This window comes from Tympanuchus pallidicinctus, unplaced genomic scaffold, assembly GCF_026119805.1.
Source record: "Tympanuchus pallidicinctus isolate F22 unplaced genomic scaffold, pur_lepc_1.0 scaffold15, whole genome shotgun sequence".
Classification (NCBI taxonomy): domain Eukaryota; kingdom Metazoa; phylum Chordata; class Aves; order Galliformes; family Phasianidae; genus Tympanuchus; species Tympanuchus pallidicinctus.
Window position 1 is genome coordinate 23,244,979 of NW_026294669.1, and position 14,085 is coordinate 23,259,063.

Consider the following 14,085-nt stretch of genomic DNA (forward strand, 5'->3'; position numbering starts at 1 on the left):
ATCGGCAGAAAAGGGTCAAGCATTAAGTATTCGGGATCTTACAGAAAAATAAAAAAGAGGCTCACTGCTTTGAAATAATGCTAACACTCCTCAGAAATTTCTTATTAATTTACTTTCTCCGGGATGCTTTTCTCCTGTACAAGTTACAGTTTTAAAATATCCCCTATTGGAGTTACAAAACAGTATGAGATGCATCTGTTACACAATGATCTCACGTGGAGAACTAAACACTGCATTTCATTTACTTTTCTGGTTTTAACATGTACACAATTTTAAAATTGTATTATTTTAGTGACATTCATTTCATTATTACTGACTCAAACATATAATCATCATTCTTATAAACTTTACTATCAATATCCAAAAAACACTCATGGGATGAGAAATCTCTCTAATAATTTTCAAACAGCATCATAAAGCAACATGAAGATGCAAACAACTGTTTTCTCAGAAACTGCAAAGCATTTACTCAGTTAAAAAGGCAGCAGTATCTCTGTAACTTCTCTGAAGAACCACTTAGAAACTTCCCAGATTTCCACTCCTGTTGTGCACAAAGTCCTACTAAGGTTGGGAAGAGTATGAAGACCTCTCCAAGGAATAACTAATGAGAACTCTCACACTGATCCAGGCTCTTCCCTCTGGTAACTCCCTGACCTCTGAGACGACGCAAAGAAAACAAGTATTTATAGAAACCACATCAACTTCCAGGGACACAGGGGAATTTTAAGGGCCTAATTTTTGTCATAAAGAATTCCCTATTCTTATCCAAATCTACAATAAAAAAAAAGTAGAGCATCTAAGTTGTTCTCTTCCCAATCGCCAAGAAAATAAACTAAGAAAATACATTGCTTTGATTTACTGGAGAAGTGTTATCAGCAGGTAACATCCCTCCTAAAGGAACAAACCACCCGAATATAGCTGTGAGCGGAGATACACCCACAAACTTCACCAGAACACCACAAAGGGAACCCAGCACATCTTTGCTCCCTGTGTGCCCACACTGCTGAAACAGCAAAAAAACCCTGCAACAGAATCACCTGACCAGGCTCTAAAAATGAAAGAAACAACAGGAAACGCATGAAAAGATATCAGTAAGTCATTAGAAAACCAAGGAAGTACCCCAAGCAGGTGCTCTGCATGCACTAAGGAGAAAGAAACAAACCACTTAAAAAAAAAAAAAAAAAAAAAAAAAAAAGAAAAGAAAAGAAAGGTAAGCTGTTATCCTGGAAAAGCGAGCAAATCTATCCTTATGGAGGCATGAGGAAAGGAAGATAAGTTACAGCAGCAGCTCCCCACAGGCTCATGAGGCAGCACAGGGTAGGAGCTTGCTGCTAGAAGAGAGGACAACAGAATTGCCCCTGTGCAACAAGGGAAGCTGGGAAGGAACTACAGCTGACCTGACTTGCTCAGAAATACATGTCTGTTGTACAAATTGGTGTGAAAGTGATTCAGAGTACTAAACGAGAAGCAGATATTTTAGGAAGTCAAGTCAGCTAGAAAAGATAACACCTGAGATGGTAAATGATATTAATTTGTTTTACTCCAGCTACTTCCTGTTCTTATTCTGCTCTGCTCGCGCCCTACCTAACCTGATATTTGTGTTACAGTCCCAGCAAGTTGTTATCGCAGTTCTTCTTCCCCCTATAGAAATATAATCTTCTTTATTTACCATTTTTTTATTTTTAATTTGCTGCTCAATATTTCTGGACTGAAATGAATAGCTTCAGCTACTCAGCATGAATACATTTTAAAATAAGTATTGATTTTCACTCTCTCTCTGAGGGAAAATATAACTCCCTATTCCACTTCATCAAATAGGAACCTATGCTTAATGGTAATACATTCTGAGCTCTTTTCATATCAGTAGAAATAAACATCAGTGCAAAAAAATTAGTTTAAAATGCACTCACTAGCAAAAAAAAAAAATCTGGTTAGCTGTCCAATACTGAATACTAAGATACCTTTACTGTCATGCCAAAATCACAGCAAGTCTGAAAATGACCTGTGTGAAAACTGGGAATGACAGATTGGTTATGGAAACTAGAAAGGGCTGTGCAGGTTCTGATGAGGAGAATTGGAGTTTTGAAATTATCTTCACAACACATAGATGAAGAATAAGGAATAACAAGAGGCCTGCAAGTGACTTGCCAGGTTAATGTGCATTTCTCCAGATCCAATAGCACAATCGTCCCTGCAGAGGAGCTGCAGAAGGGCCGTGAACCAATTAAGAACAGTGAAAATATCAAAGGGAAAAAAAGAAAAAAAGAAAAACTACTTTTAAGTAGACAGAGGATGTATTGGGTCTGACTGGATTGTATGCTGAATGCCCTGGCTTCTCAATGAGCAAGCACTGATACATAATTCACAGAGACAAATAAAGCATTACACTTCTTTGCTGGATGTGAGATAGCGATCGGTACCATTACAAGTCAGGAAGTTAATTACTGAGGAGCTGAATGCCAGTGGGCTCGAGTGTGCCGTGGTAACTTAGCAGGACAAGGATCTCGCTGCTCAATCCCTGCCCCCAGCACAAAGGACCAGCTTGTCAGGCAGTGCTTGCAGTGTCTCCTCCAGCCTCCCCAGTGTCACGCTTGCAACGTGCAAACTCCTTCTTCACAAGCAGAGTCCAGCTTGCTTGTTATGCCTGATTGTGATAACTGTTAACCAGTAAAAACATAATGGAGGAAAAAGGAGCATCTACTCTTATTAAAATCAAAGGACTTGATTTAATAATAGAGAATCAACAACCTGGCAGAGGTAAAATACTGATGTTACAGTAATATTGTCTCCATAGAATACACTAAGAAAATTAGCAGTCTTACATAATTGATGGATAACGATTTGAGAGATTCACACATACGGCCTACACAGTTTGTATTGGAATCAATTCAGTTAAGTAGGTAAAAGCTAGGATTGATACAGGTTGACTAGATGACCTAAAAAAGGAGAGCTAACAAGGAGAATTTTCCCTTTTTTTTTTTTTTTTTTAAAGTATGTTTTGCTACATGTGATTTTCTGTATTTGGGGCTTCAACACTGCTCAACTGCCAGTTGCATGCTACATCCAGCTGCAGGCATATGGGAAGCTGCAGGCAGAAATGCACTGGTTAACTTAAGCTGAATCATAACTTTGATATGGGGGAAACAAACTGGATGTCTGAAAGTGGATGGAACATACATAATAGTTACGAAGTCTTCCCTGCTATGATACCATCATAGTCTTTCAGTAATTAGTTGTAAAAAGTAAAGAAGCAAGAGGCTGCACTTCACCTTGTCCAAAATACATGACTAGAGCACCACTGAAGACTAAAGTTTTTCAAAATAGGAACACACTGGTTTGTAATAGCATCAAGCTGAAGTTTTGGTACATTCATGTACATGAGAAACATTCACGAAAAAAGAACTCACTGCTAAGAACCCATCAAGAAGTTTTTTGGCTGAAAAACAAGTATGTTCATTTTTAGAAAAAAAAGTAAGAAAAAAGGAAGCCATTCTAAAACTGGCAGCACTGCAGAAAAAAGATGCACAGATTGAAATAAACTGCCATAGAGAATCATAGAGATAATGGTTTGTTTCACGTCAACATGAGATTACTGCTTTCCAATGGCAAAGAGGGGAAGACTGCCTACATAGCATAGAATCAACAGTTGTAGATTAAATATTAATGTACTGGATTAGTTGTGCTCCTAACAGAAGACACTGTTTTATTAAATTTCACACATTTTTTAATCTCTTATTTAGGAGTATTCGTGAAGCCATTATAATTACGATAATCATGTATCAAAGAGGTAATGGTAAGATAAAAGTCTTTTAACACAAAATCTATGGTTGACTGTGGACAACTAACTGCCAAGTTTTTGGCATGGGTGTACAGCTCAGGAAAGAGAGAGAACAGAATAAAAGGCAAAAGGAGAAAGGAAACTGGATTTGACAGAGCATCTGCCAGCTTATCTCATGGAACTACGAAGGAAACAAAGAAAATAAAATAACTAGCTCATGGTACAAGATGTGTGTGGACCAAGCCAGCACTGAGTACAGTTGTCCCAGCTAACTGCTGTCTAGAGAAGTTATTTCTAGCATCCATTTTGAACTAGTCAACAAAGAAAATTGTTCACTTCAGATATGTTACTTTCACAAGGACCATAGCAACAAGAAAACGTCTCTTGATATTTATAAAAGACTGACAAAACAGATGCCAACAGAAAGGAAAAAAAAAATCAAACTGAAAATGAAATTTAGGGAATCTACCCTTAACTGAGCTACATTATTAAATGTGGAACTATACATCATGGAGAAATGATGAAAACTAAAAGCATAAATTATTTCAAAAAGGACTAGGCAATACATTAAGTGCAAGTCCAGTGATGGCTATGAAACAAAATGTTTCAGGTCCAACATCCAGCGTACAATGCCTACAAACTGCAGAATATCATTGGGTAAAAAAGCATAGAGAGAGATCACTTTTAAGTACCTACTCACTGTTATACTCCTTTTCTGAGTATTTTCTGCTAACCATCACTGGAAACAGAATACTACCTGATAGAAGCATAGTATTTCCTATGTCTTTATTCAATACAAGAAGTGCTTCTTATGAGGTAGAACAATATTTTTCATTCACTTTAATGTTTAAAAAAATTCTCTGTAGAAGCAGTGGTTTTCTCCCTTGAGTTATGAAGAAGGAATCTTACATAACACCTCTGCAAAATGCCTTCTGCTGCAGTTAACAAGAAAATGGAGTCATTGGTAGCGTATACACATGCTAGAAGTGTAAATACAGAGAGTGATTAACAGAGAAGCAAGAACATATTTCCTACATCCTTCAACCTAACTTGGATGATATACAATATAGTATAAAATGTACAGGAGATACATACGATGCCTGAGAAAAATCAGAAGATTCAAACTTTATTTTTGTAGCTTCTAATCACAAAAAAATTTCAGCAGTATAAGACCCATAGTCTATAGTATGAAAGAGAATTGAATATTATTAAGTATATGACATGATAGGGTTGGAGTATGCACAGTATTATCTGATTTAGAATTATTCTGTGCCAAATATCTGTACTTCAAGGACTTGCTACAGAACTTGAAAACTAAACACTGCTGAAATCTGAAGGGTCTTTTGTTAGCATATTCTGTATTTTAACCTTAATTCCAGCAAGATGGAATCCAGCTTTTGGCTTTAAAACATCCTAAAAGATGAGTGAAGTACTCAACTGATGGTAAAAACTGGCAGCACACTTAAACATTAGTTCAACAGTCTAGCATGCAACAAGATTAATGACAAGAGCAAAACTCACTGACAGTCAGATGTTTAGTATCACTTAACTGTGTTTAATATCACTGGAACAGGCAAGTTCAACCAAAGTGGAAAGGTAAAGTTTAGGGAAGTTTTAACGTTGCCCTGGCAAAACATCCCTCTGTCAGGTTTTTCATATCAACCCATGATTTGGTATAAATATCCTTGAATATAGTTTTCAATAGGAAAGTGACAGGAATATGTTAATTCAAATCAAAACCACAGCTAACAAAATTAGTTTTTAAAAATAAAATGTTTGTTTCTTACTTCAGCATTAAAATGACAGTCTAAAAGCATAATTAATTATCTACGTTATTAATTCATGCTTTATTGATACTTGGACAAGTGGATGTTAAACATCTGTTGAAACACTGCCCACTGGTGGAGGTCAGCACAGCTGCTCCCACGTGCAGGTTGAATCCCAGCGCCAGGGAGCAGCTGAACCACACTGAACTCCAAAGGTGTCACTGGAGGAGCAGCTCAACAGCAAAAGGTTGACATTTTCTGTAAGGAGTGCATAACCAAAGGAGCTTTGTGCACCCTAGAAAGAGCTGCAACTCCTCTGCCATAGTCTGTTGTCATTGCAGTGTTTTTGTACCTGCCATTATCCTACAGCTGCGTCAGTGGCATGGAAAAAACAAGCCACCATTTCTGCAGCTCTTACCACACCCACTGCCACAGCACAGCCACTAATGCTGATGGCTAGTGGAGTGACACTCGTGACAGAGACTTCAAAAAAAGAGTGGAAAAGAAGAATGAGACTTACTCAACTGAGCTTATGGGATTCTTTTTGGGGCTGTCTTACCCTAGCTCTTTTTGTTTACTTATTAGCATCTAACTTGCCATTTCCTTGAATGCGTTTTCTGCCTGCATTCATCTCCATCAGTGTAATTTCTGAATATTTTTACCACATGTAAACAGCTGTAAGCCTCCTCATGGTTTAAAAAAAAAAAAAGCCTGGAGGTTGATTCTGATGGAACCTGTGTCAAACTGGCAGACAGGGAGAAGTGAACTAACACTGCTGCTGTGTTCAAAAACATAAAAATCTTAAATAAAACACTGAGGCAGTTGCCCTTGAAACAGAGCACAGACTGAGCATAAACCAAGCATGGATTTATCTGCTTACAGATGTGAAAAAAGCTGAAAAATTTCTGCTTGATCTGGCACGCCTACCTGACCAGATCACGGCTCTCCCTGCTCTATGAGGTCTCCCTGCTGCAGTAAAGAAGGGCAAATTTCAGGATTTAAGCACAAAACGCAGGAAATGTTTCAGAGATCTCAGGTGAACACATCTGCCCAATTTTAGTGCGTATCCAAACTAACATCCAGATGTGGACAAGAATAAAGAATAGCACAAGTATAGATAATTGTAAGTGAAGAACAGAGTTAGCATTACAAGAAGGATACAATAATTGTAGTTTGAGAAGCTGCACTGCTTTTTTTTTAATATATGTTGCATGCTAATACAAAAAAAATTCAGTGGCTCGCAATACTCAGGATAGACAAAGCAGTAATTAGATGAATTTGTAACAAACACAATCTCAGCTAGAAATGAAGAAACATTCTCCAGCTACAAAAGTCAAACACTGGAGCTGGACATCCAGGCTGACAGTGAAATCTTTTTCACTAAAGCTTGAGAAAAGGACGGGCAAAAATCTGAAATCTCCCTTCTATATTTCTTTTTTTTTTTCTTTTAACTTTGGTTTTGAAAGTATGTGTTTTAATCAGCTTGAGTTGAGATATTCTAAAATATCTTATGAAAATAAAAGAAGATAGGAGATCCCACAGAGAAGCAATGGGACAGCACATTATAAGCACACAAACACTCAGCATTAGAGAATTCTCAGCATTAGTAAAATCAAGTTTTCAAATCCACTAACGAAATGCAGTCACTTTCTTATAAAAAAACATCCAGGCTACCAATGCTAGAATCTCTTCAGCTACAAAAAGTAGTTTTGTACTTCCCTCAAAATGAAAATAATTCCATTTCTGACTATCCAGAAATGTCCCATAGATAGTACTCAATATATATGCACTTTTTTTTTTTTTTTTACTCTGAAAAGCATATGGTTTCACCCAGCCAGGTGCATTGCTGCACACTGATGAGCACACTAACTTGATTTTCAAGAGCAATAGTACAGGTGAAGTATACCTTTACAAAAAGCTGATTTTTTTAATATATTATTCTAAGGTCTGAAATAATTAATAGTAAGAAAGAACTCAGCATGTTTCTACATTATTTTGTGTAATTATTTTTTCGTATTAAAAACTTGCCCCTTATTTCCAGTTGCCTAAGCTCCAATTCCCAACATTAGCACCTTTATTCTATTTTCCATTTTTAAAATACATCCTCTACACAGTAGACTGCTTCCTTTTTTCATACCTACAGACCATTTTCCATTTATGTTTTCTTGTTCATAAACTGAAAAAACACAAAGTTCTTAATCCTCCAGCAAAAAGGCTTAGTTGTCACTCTTCCAAGGCCAAAACAATTGCCAGTGTTTGTTAAAGTAACTCCATTGTGAAATCAGTGTCTCAGATGAACTCTCCAGAAGTTCTATTTTCTGTGCTGCCTCAGATGCTTGCTGTGAAGTGTCTTGATTGGACAACAGAAAGATGAAATGGGCTTTTTCCTGTTTGTTTACAGTATTTCTTAACAGGTATATCATATATTTGATAGCTGCCAATATTGATGAGCTCATCAATCATCTATGTACGTGTCTCCTAATAAAAGATGAGCAAACGCTGAAGAAAAAAAGCTTTTTCTTATGTACACCACCCTATTGACTTTAAATATGAGAAAAATACAAACAATAAAACAGTAAAAAAATCCAGGGGATGAGATGTTTAAGTTAATTCCAAACTAAAAATAAGTATCTTTATACTGTTGAAGACTTTTCAGTATTTGATGCTTAAATGGATGACAAAATTATCATCACAGTAAAGGAGAATTTAGAAATGGAAATCAAACCTGACATTGTTTTTCCCCCAATAAAAGAATGACATATTCTGAAAAAATCAAAATGCCAAATTTGGGGAATATTTCTATAATTACAAATATAGATTTAAAAAGTCAAGTGTTTCTACTCTAATAAAACAGATAGTTTTCCCAGAACATCTCCTAGTGATGTGGCCTTCTTTGTTGCTTTTTGTGGTTTTCTTTTGAACAGTGATGTGTATTAGGATATGAAAACTATTTGCTATGTTATGAATATTTGCTATCTTGTGATGGAAAAATGAATGGAAGAAAATATGACATATTAAGTCTTATTTTAATATCAATGCCCAATATAGGCTCCAATAGGCATTAATAAAATGTTACCAATCCACAGGCAACACTGTTAGTCTGGTACAAGATTTTAATTAATGTAAGTTTTTATTTCAGGCTGCAAAATCTTCCATTAAATACAGTCTGTCTAAAGATTAACAGGACTTCCTCAAGACTGTACATCTTCCTCAAAGAGTTGAGGGAAAGCCACTAATTATTAGTCAAAACAAATCTACTTCTCTGGTACCTTACCTCTGGATAATCCGAGTGTTTATAAAAGTGGTGCAAGTAATTTACAATGTTTAAGTTACCTCAGTGAACTTTATGGAAGTAGCTTGTATTTGCAAGTAAGTACTTCATTTACCTTTCACACAGAGCAAAACTTTGGTGAGCCCATATCTGTTTCAAAGAATCTGTAAACTAAGGTGTTCTGCTTTAGAATTTTGCTTGAGAAGGTGATCACACAACTCAGTTCCTCCGCCTGGATAAGACCTGAGTCAGCTCTCACTGAGGTCTTTCCGAGGCAGGAATTTTATACAACAGGAATATCTACTGTGACCCCATTTTGAAGGAAAGATACTACACTTTGATAGGAAAAACACCAAAATGTGCTCCAGTCATTAATTTTACGCTTTTATTCAAAGCATGATACTAACTCTAAGTCAAGTTTTCTTGCAGATATTTACACTAAGTGGTTGGGGCTCAAGCTGGAACTGAAGCATCCCCTTGAAAGGTACTGTGACTACTCAAACACTGCTTATAGTCTGAAAAAAAATCTTCTTTTCATTCAATGAACTAGCCCAGTTTCTGTAACATGTAGGCTATAAAGTCCTCTGCAAAAACAGCCAGCACTGCATAGCTAGAGAACAAATAGGAAATTAAACAAGCATAAAATGAGCTTCCCCCAGCATCTTCCCCAAGCAGGGACTTTCTGAGCCAGGGATTGCATTTGATAGCATAGCTCTTGGCCCCTGCTAGATTTATTCCATATGAACTTGCCTGAAACTCTCTTGAAAACATTTATTCATTATTCTCCATAGCATACTGAGGCAATCTGTTCTACACTTCAGTGACACGTCACAGAAAATTCGCTGCTGTGTGCATGTTTTAGGTGTACTTCATGCTATAGGATCTCCCTACCTTCTTCCATTAATGAAACATTAGATAATTATTTCCTGCATATCTCTATCACATTCACACTTTAATACTACTCATACAGAAATCAATATACGAGAATAACGTCTTGAGGTTGCTGTCCATATTCCTTCTCTGAATATCAAATGTTTCCTTTGCCTTTCCACAGTTGCTGGGCCCTGAACAGATACTTTTCTCCAGCTGTGGTCTGAAATGGGTCTAGGTTTGGATTCCTTCATACAAGAAAGCCACTGACATCATGACATAAGCCCAGCAAAGGGCTACTAAGGGGTCTGGAGCTCACGACATGCAAAGAGAGGCAGAGGGACATAAACCTGTTCAGCCTGGAGAAGTCTCAGGGGAGACCCTGCTGCTGCTTAGAGCTACCTAGACAAGCAATACAGAATGGGAGCTACACTCCTCTCAGAGGTGCAGGAAAGAGGCAATAGACAAAAAGAAACATGAGAAAATATGGTATTCTGAGGGGAAAAATACCACGAAAAATCACTTTAAGTGAAGAGTTTTTACCGTGTGTTGTTTGAAGACCGGACTTGGAGCTGGGGAAGCCCCATGCTCAGAGAAGCTCAAGGCTGGACTGATGAAGTCCCTGAGCACCTTGACCTAGGCTTGCACAACACGACCTGCAGAGGGCCCTGCCAACTGCAACTGGAACTCTGGAATTCTACCAGACAGCAAAGCACTGCCACCATTGATAATGCCGCATTAGCAAAAGCAGTACTCTGCTCTAAGTTGGCAATTCACATTTCCAATTACTTAGAAGTTACTTAAACAAAGAACTTGAAATCTGCACATTTCACATTCTCTCCAATAGCAGGATGTAGACTATATAATTAACTTGCAGAATTCATTGCTGCAGGATGCCATTGATTATGTTATTAAGATATTTAGCAGATTAAATATAAATAATAATGACAGCTGTTATTAATATAACAATGGACAAAAATAAAAAGGCTAGCAATTTTCAGGCTTTGGATCATAAGCATATCACCAGATGGAAAAAACCAACAGAATTATCTTCTTACAATGATAGAAAATCTTGGCCAGGTATATTTAATAACAATACTATCAGAGAAGGAAAATGGAATTATGTAATTGTTTTGCAATGTCTTTCTTATATACTGTTTTCATTATTAAACATATGAGAACCATTTTGTGTTTTTTGTTTTTTTTAATCTCTGAACATAAGGACTGGACAATACCTCATGTCGGTAACAATTTCTCTGCCTTCTTTTACTCATTTCTTCAAAAAACAAAAATACATAAGAATTATAACAGCATGCAAAAGACAAAAAATATTGGATGCTTTACTACTCACAAATTATTGCTGAAATGCAAACATCTATAAAAATCCATGGTTTTGTATGCAGAGGTACCACAAAGTAAATTTTAAATCCAATATTCAATAGCTCAAAACATAACAGTTCATTCAGCCTAAACAAAGGTTAAAAACATTAAAAAGCCAAAGTCTGGAAGAATTATCTGCTTTGTTTAAAAAACACATTTAAAATGAAGGGACCTTAGCAAATTTAATCTGCTACAGCTGACATCATTACTGGGCATTGATTCAAATTCCAAATTTAATTTCAGAGAAGCCTTAGTAAAAGTACTGCCTTCTGCAGGTTCAGAGCCATCTGACTGACAATTTCTGCTGATGACAATAAAAAGCAACTTAACCAAATCTTTAATTTTAAGAACTGTTTGCAGAAACTGTATATATGAAATATATGTTGAACTGGCTTGGTACAAGATTTTAAGCCACAGGTACTCCTGTTATCACAGTTTATGCGTTTCAAAGTAAGCATCAGCACAGATTTGAGTTCTTGTGAATACATTTTTAGTTCTAGACATACATATGCTGTGTGTCACAATTAAATTTCTTCTGATATATTGAGATAGTGAAAATGTACTTTCGACTGCAGTGAAATATATGACATGATGAGCAGAGCACAGAAGAGAGAATGGAAAAATCCATGCTGGGGAATGCTTCTGGCATGCCCTACCTTTATGACAGTTAGCAAGGTTTCACATTTGTGACAATAGTAAAAGGATGATTGCAAGTCATTTTATTTATTTGACTTTTTATGGTAGATACCAAAAATGTATTTTCATTATCCCTGTTATTGACCTTGCAAAACAGTCAGGAAACTGCATGAGTTGAACATTTTTCTGTAAATTTTTATGTTCCAATTTTGCTCAGAAAATTTATCTAGAAGTACACTTGGCAGAGTACTATGTAATCTCACAAAAGACCACATTGGAATTTCTGCAGATTGACAGAGCTCCAAGCATATATATTTGCATATGCAAAAATATTACTTGCATGAAAAAACAATTATATTTGTTCGTACAGATTGGAATTTATTGTAATCAATTAAATACTAGCTTACATAATAGCTCAGTGATCCCTATTCATGCCCATTTGTATAGCTCACAGGATTTCTATTAATGAAACATATCTGAGTATAAATGCTTTTTGTTTACAATGAAACATCCACATCATCTATATTTTTTATTTATTTATTTTTAAATTAAGGCTATGAAAAGCAAACCCATAAAAGTGCCAGCAAGTATTAAAACCCTTCTCTATTTCATTTTCAGTTCCCTAACTCCTTCCTCCAAAGGAAGGAAAACCACTTCCAGGAGCTATTTTCCTGGAAATATTTTCCTACACATTAGATTAGAAGACTAGATGCAATGCAAAAAATAGTAATGCTACTTCACAAAGAAAATCAGGTTATCCAGCATTGTTCCTGGCATTCAGGCCAGTTACTGAAAGAAGACAATGCTCAGAGAAAAATCTTCTCACATATGCTTTCTTAATTTTGCACTCCTAATCAATAAATACCTTCACATTAATCATAGAATCCACACAGACGATAAGGATCATCAAGTCCAACCCCAGCATTTTCCCATTACCCTTGTTCAGTCTTCATCCATCACTTCCTAATAAAAGTGGGGAAATGTTCTTCAGATATAACTTTGCCAAGGGCAGTAATATAGAGAAGGAGACAGGAGATGGATGGTTTAGATTTCCTCAAGAGACCAGGAAGGCTAGGAAGCCCTCGACTGTAGCTCAGGCTGAATTACAAAGGCAAGCCTCACCTACTTGTTCAGAACTATTTAAATTGGGTTATAGTCTTTGCTGAAGGCAAATAAACCCCAGAAAGTCTTCCTTCAAATTTTTTCAGATAACAAAGCCCAACCACATCAAACATGAAACTGTGCTGCTTTAAAAGTTGTGGACTGAAAGCTTCAAGGATTTAAAAGACAACAACACCCACCTTGTATAAGTTTGCCAAATATGGTTTTCTTGGCAGATAGAAACACGCTAAGCAGTGTTTTGTTACTTAATGAGATCCAGGACAGAGCCAAAGGGACCCAATAGTAGGCCATAAATGGACAAGTTCACCAAGGCCGTTATCACAGAAGTACAGAATCACAGAACTGGAGGGGTTGGAAGGGACCTCTAGAGATCATTGAGTCCAATCCCCTGCCAAAGCAGGCTCATTTATGGCTCACTTTACCCCCATCTGGAAATTCAGAGCTTGTTCATGCACTGTTCTTAATGATTGTGAAATATTTGGTATCCAACAAAGCTTAGGCAAATATAAAAGATTATAGTATGTGATAAAAGGGCTGCATATGGCACCAAACAATGCAGAAGAAAAGAAGTGATGGACAGCTGTCACTGGTTGCCCTACCTAGTAAGTTAACAGCTTACCAAGTCCAAGTTATCAAGGGCCACACAGACAACGTTACATTTGGCACTGGAGTACATATCAAATAAATGTAGCATTCTTAAGTAAAAATAATAATCAAAAGTTAAATCATCGTAATCCAGAATTCCTGATTATTCCTATTCTCCACAAGTTCTTAATAGCTAATATCTTGTGCACTAAGCAGAATGCTTTTGCTGGAAATTTTAAAATTATACAACATTATAAGTTTCTTATCTAAGAGTATTTCCCAAAGCTGCTTTTTTTCCAGTCTGTGTGAGATTTCAGCCACGTGGATAAAAACAGCAGCTTAGGAAAGATATTTTGCAATGCAACAAAAACAACAGGAAAAAAACAGTGCAAGGTTTGAATTCAACAGTCTTGCAGCAGATTCAGTGTAAGTACAAACAGACCTAATGCAAAGTCTGTACAAATCCATGGCATCTCACAAAATATTTGTAGACATGCTGAGGAGCTCAAATTGAAAAGAAACGAAGGAAAAGTAAAATGTCAATGACAAAGAAAATAAGCAATGGGAGATAGAACCAAAATACTCATCACTCTAATCACAGTAATGCAGAGATAATTTTTACCCATAATCTGTTCACTGCCAGTCACTACATAAATTGCCTTCAAAATTCTGGAAAT

General features: G+C 36.5%; 1 protein-coding gene across 4 annotated transcripts in view; it reads right to left on the reverse strand.

The window, feature by feature from the left end:
- PDE1A (phosphodiesterase 1A) overlaps positions 1–14,085 on the reverse strand; it is a 197,445-nt gene that overhangs the window by 145,623 nt on the left and 37,737 nt on the right. The gene's annotated exons all lie outside the window — the stretch shown is intronic.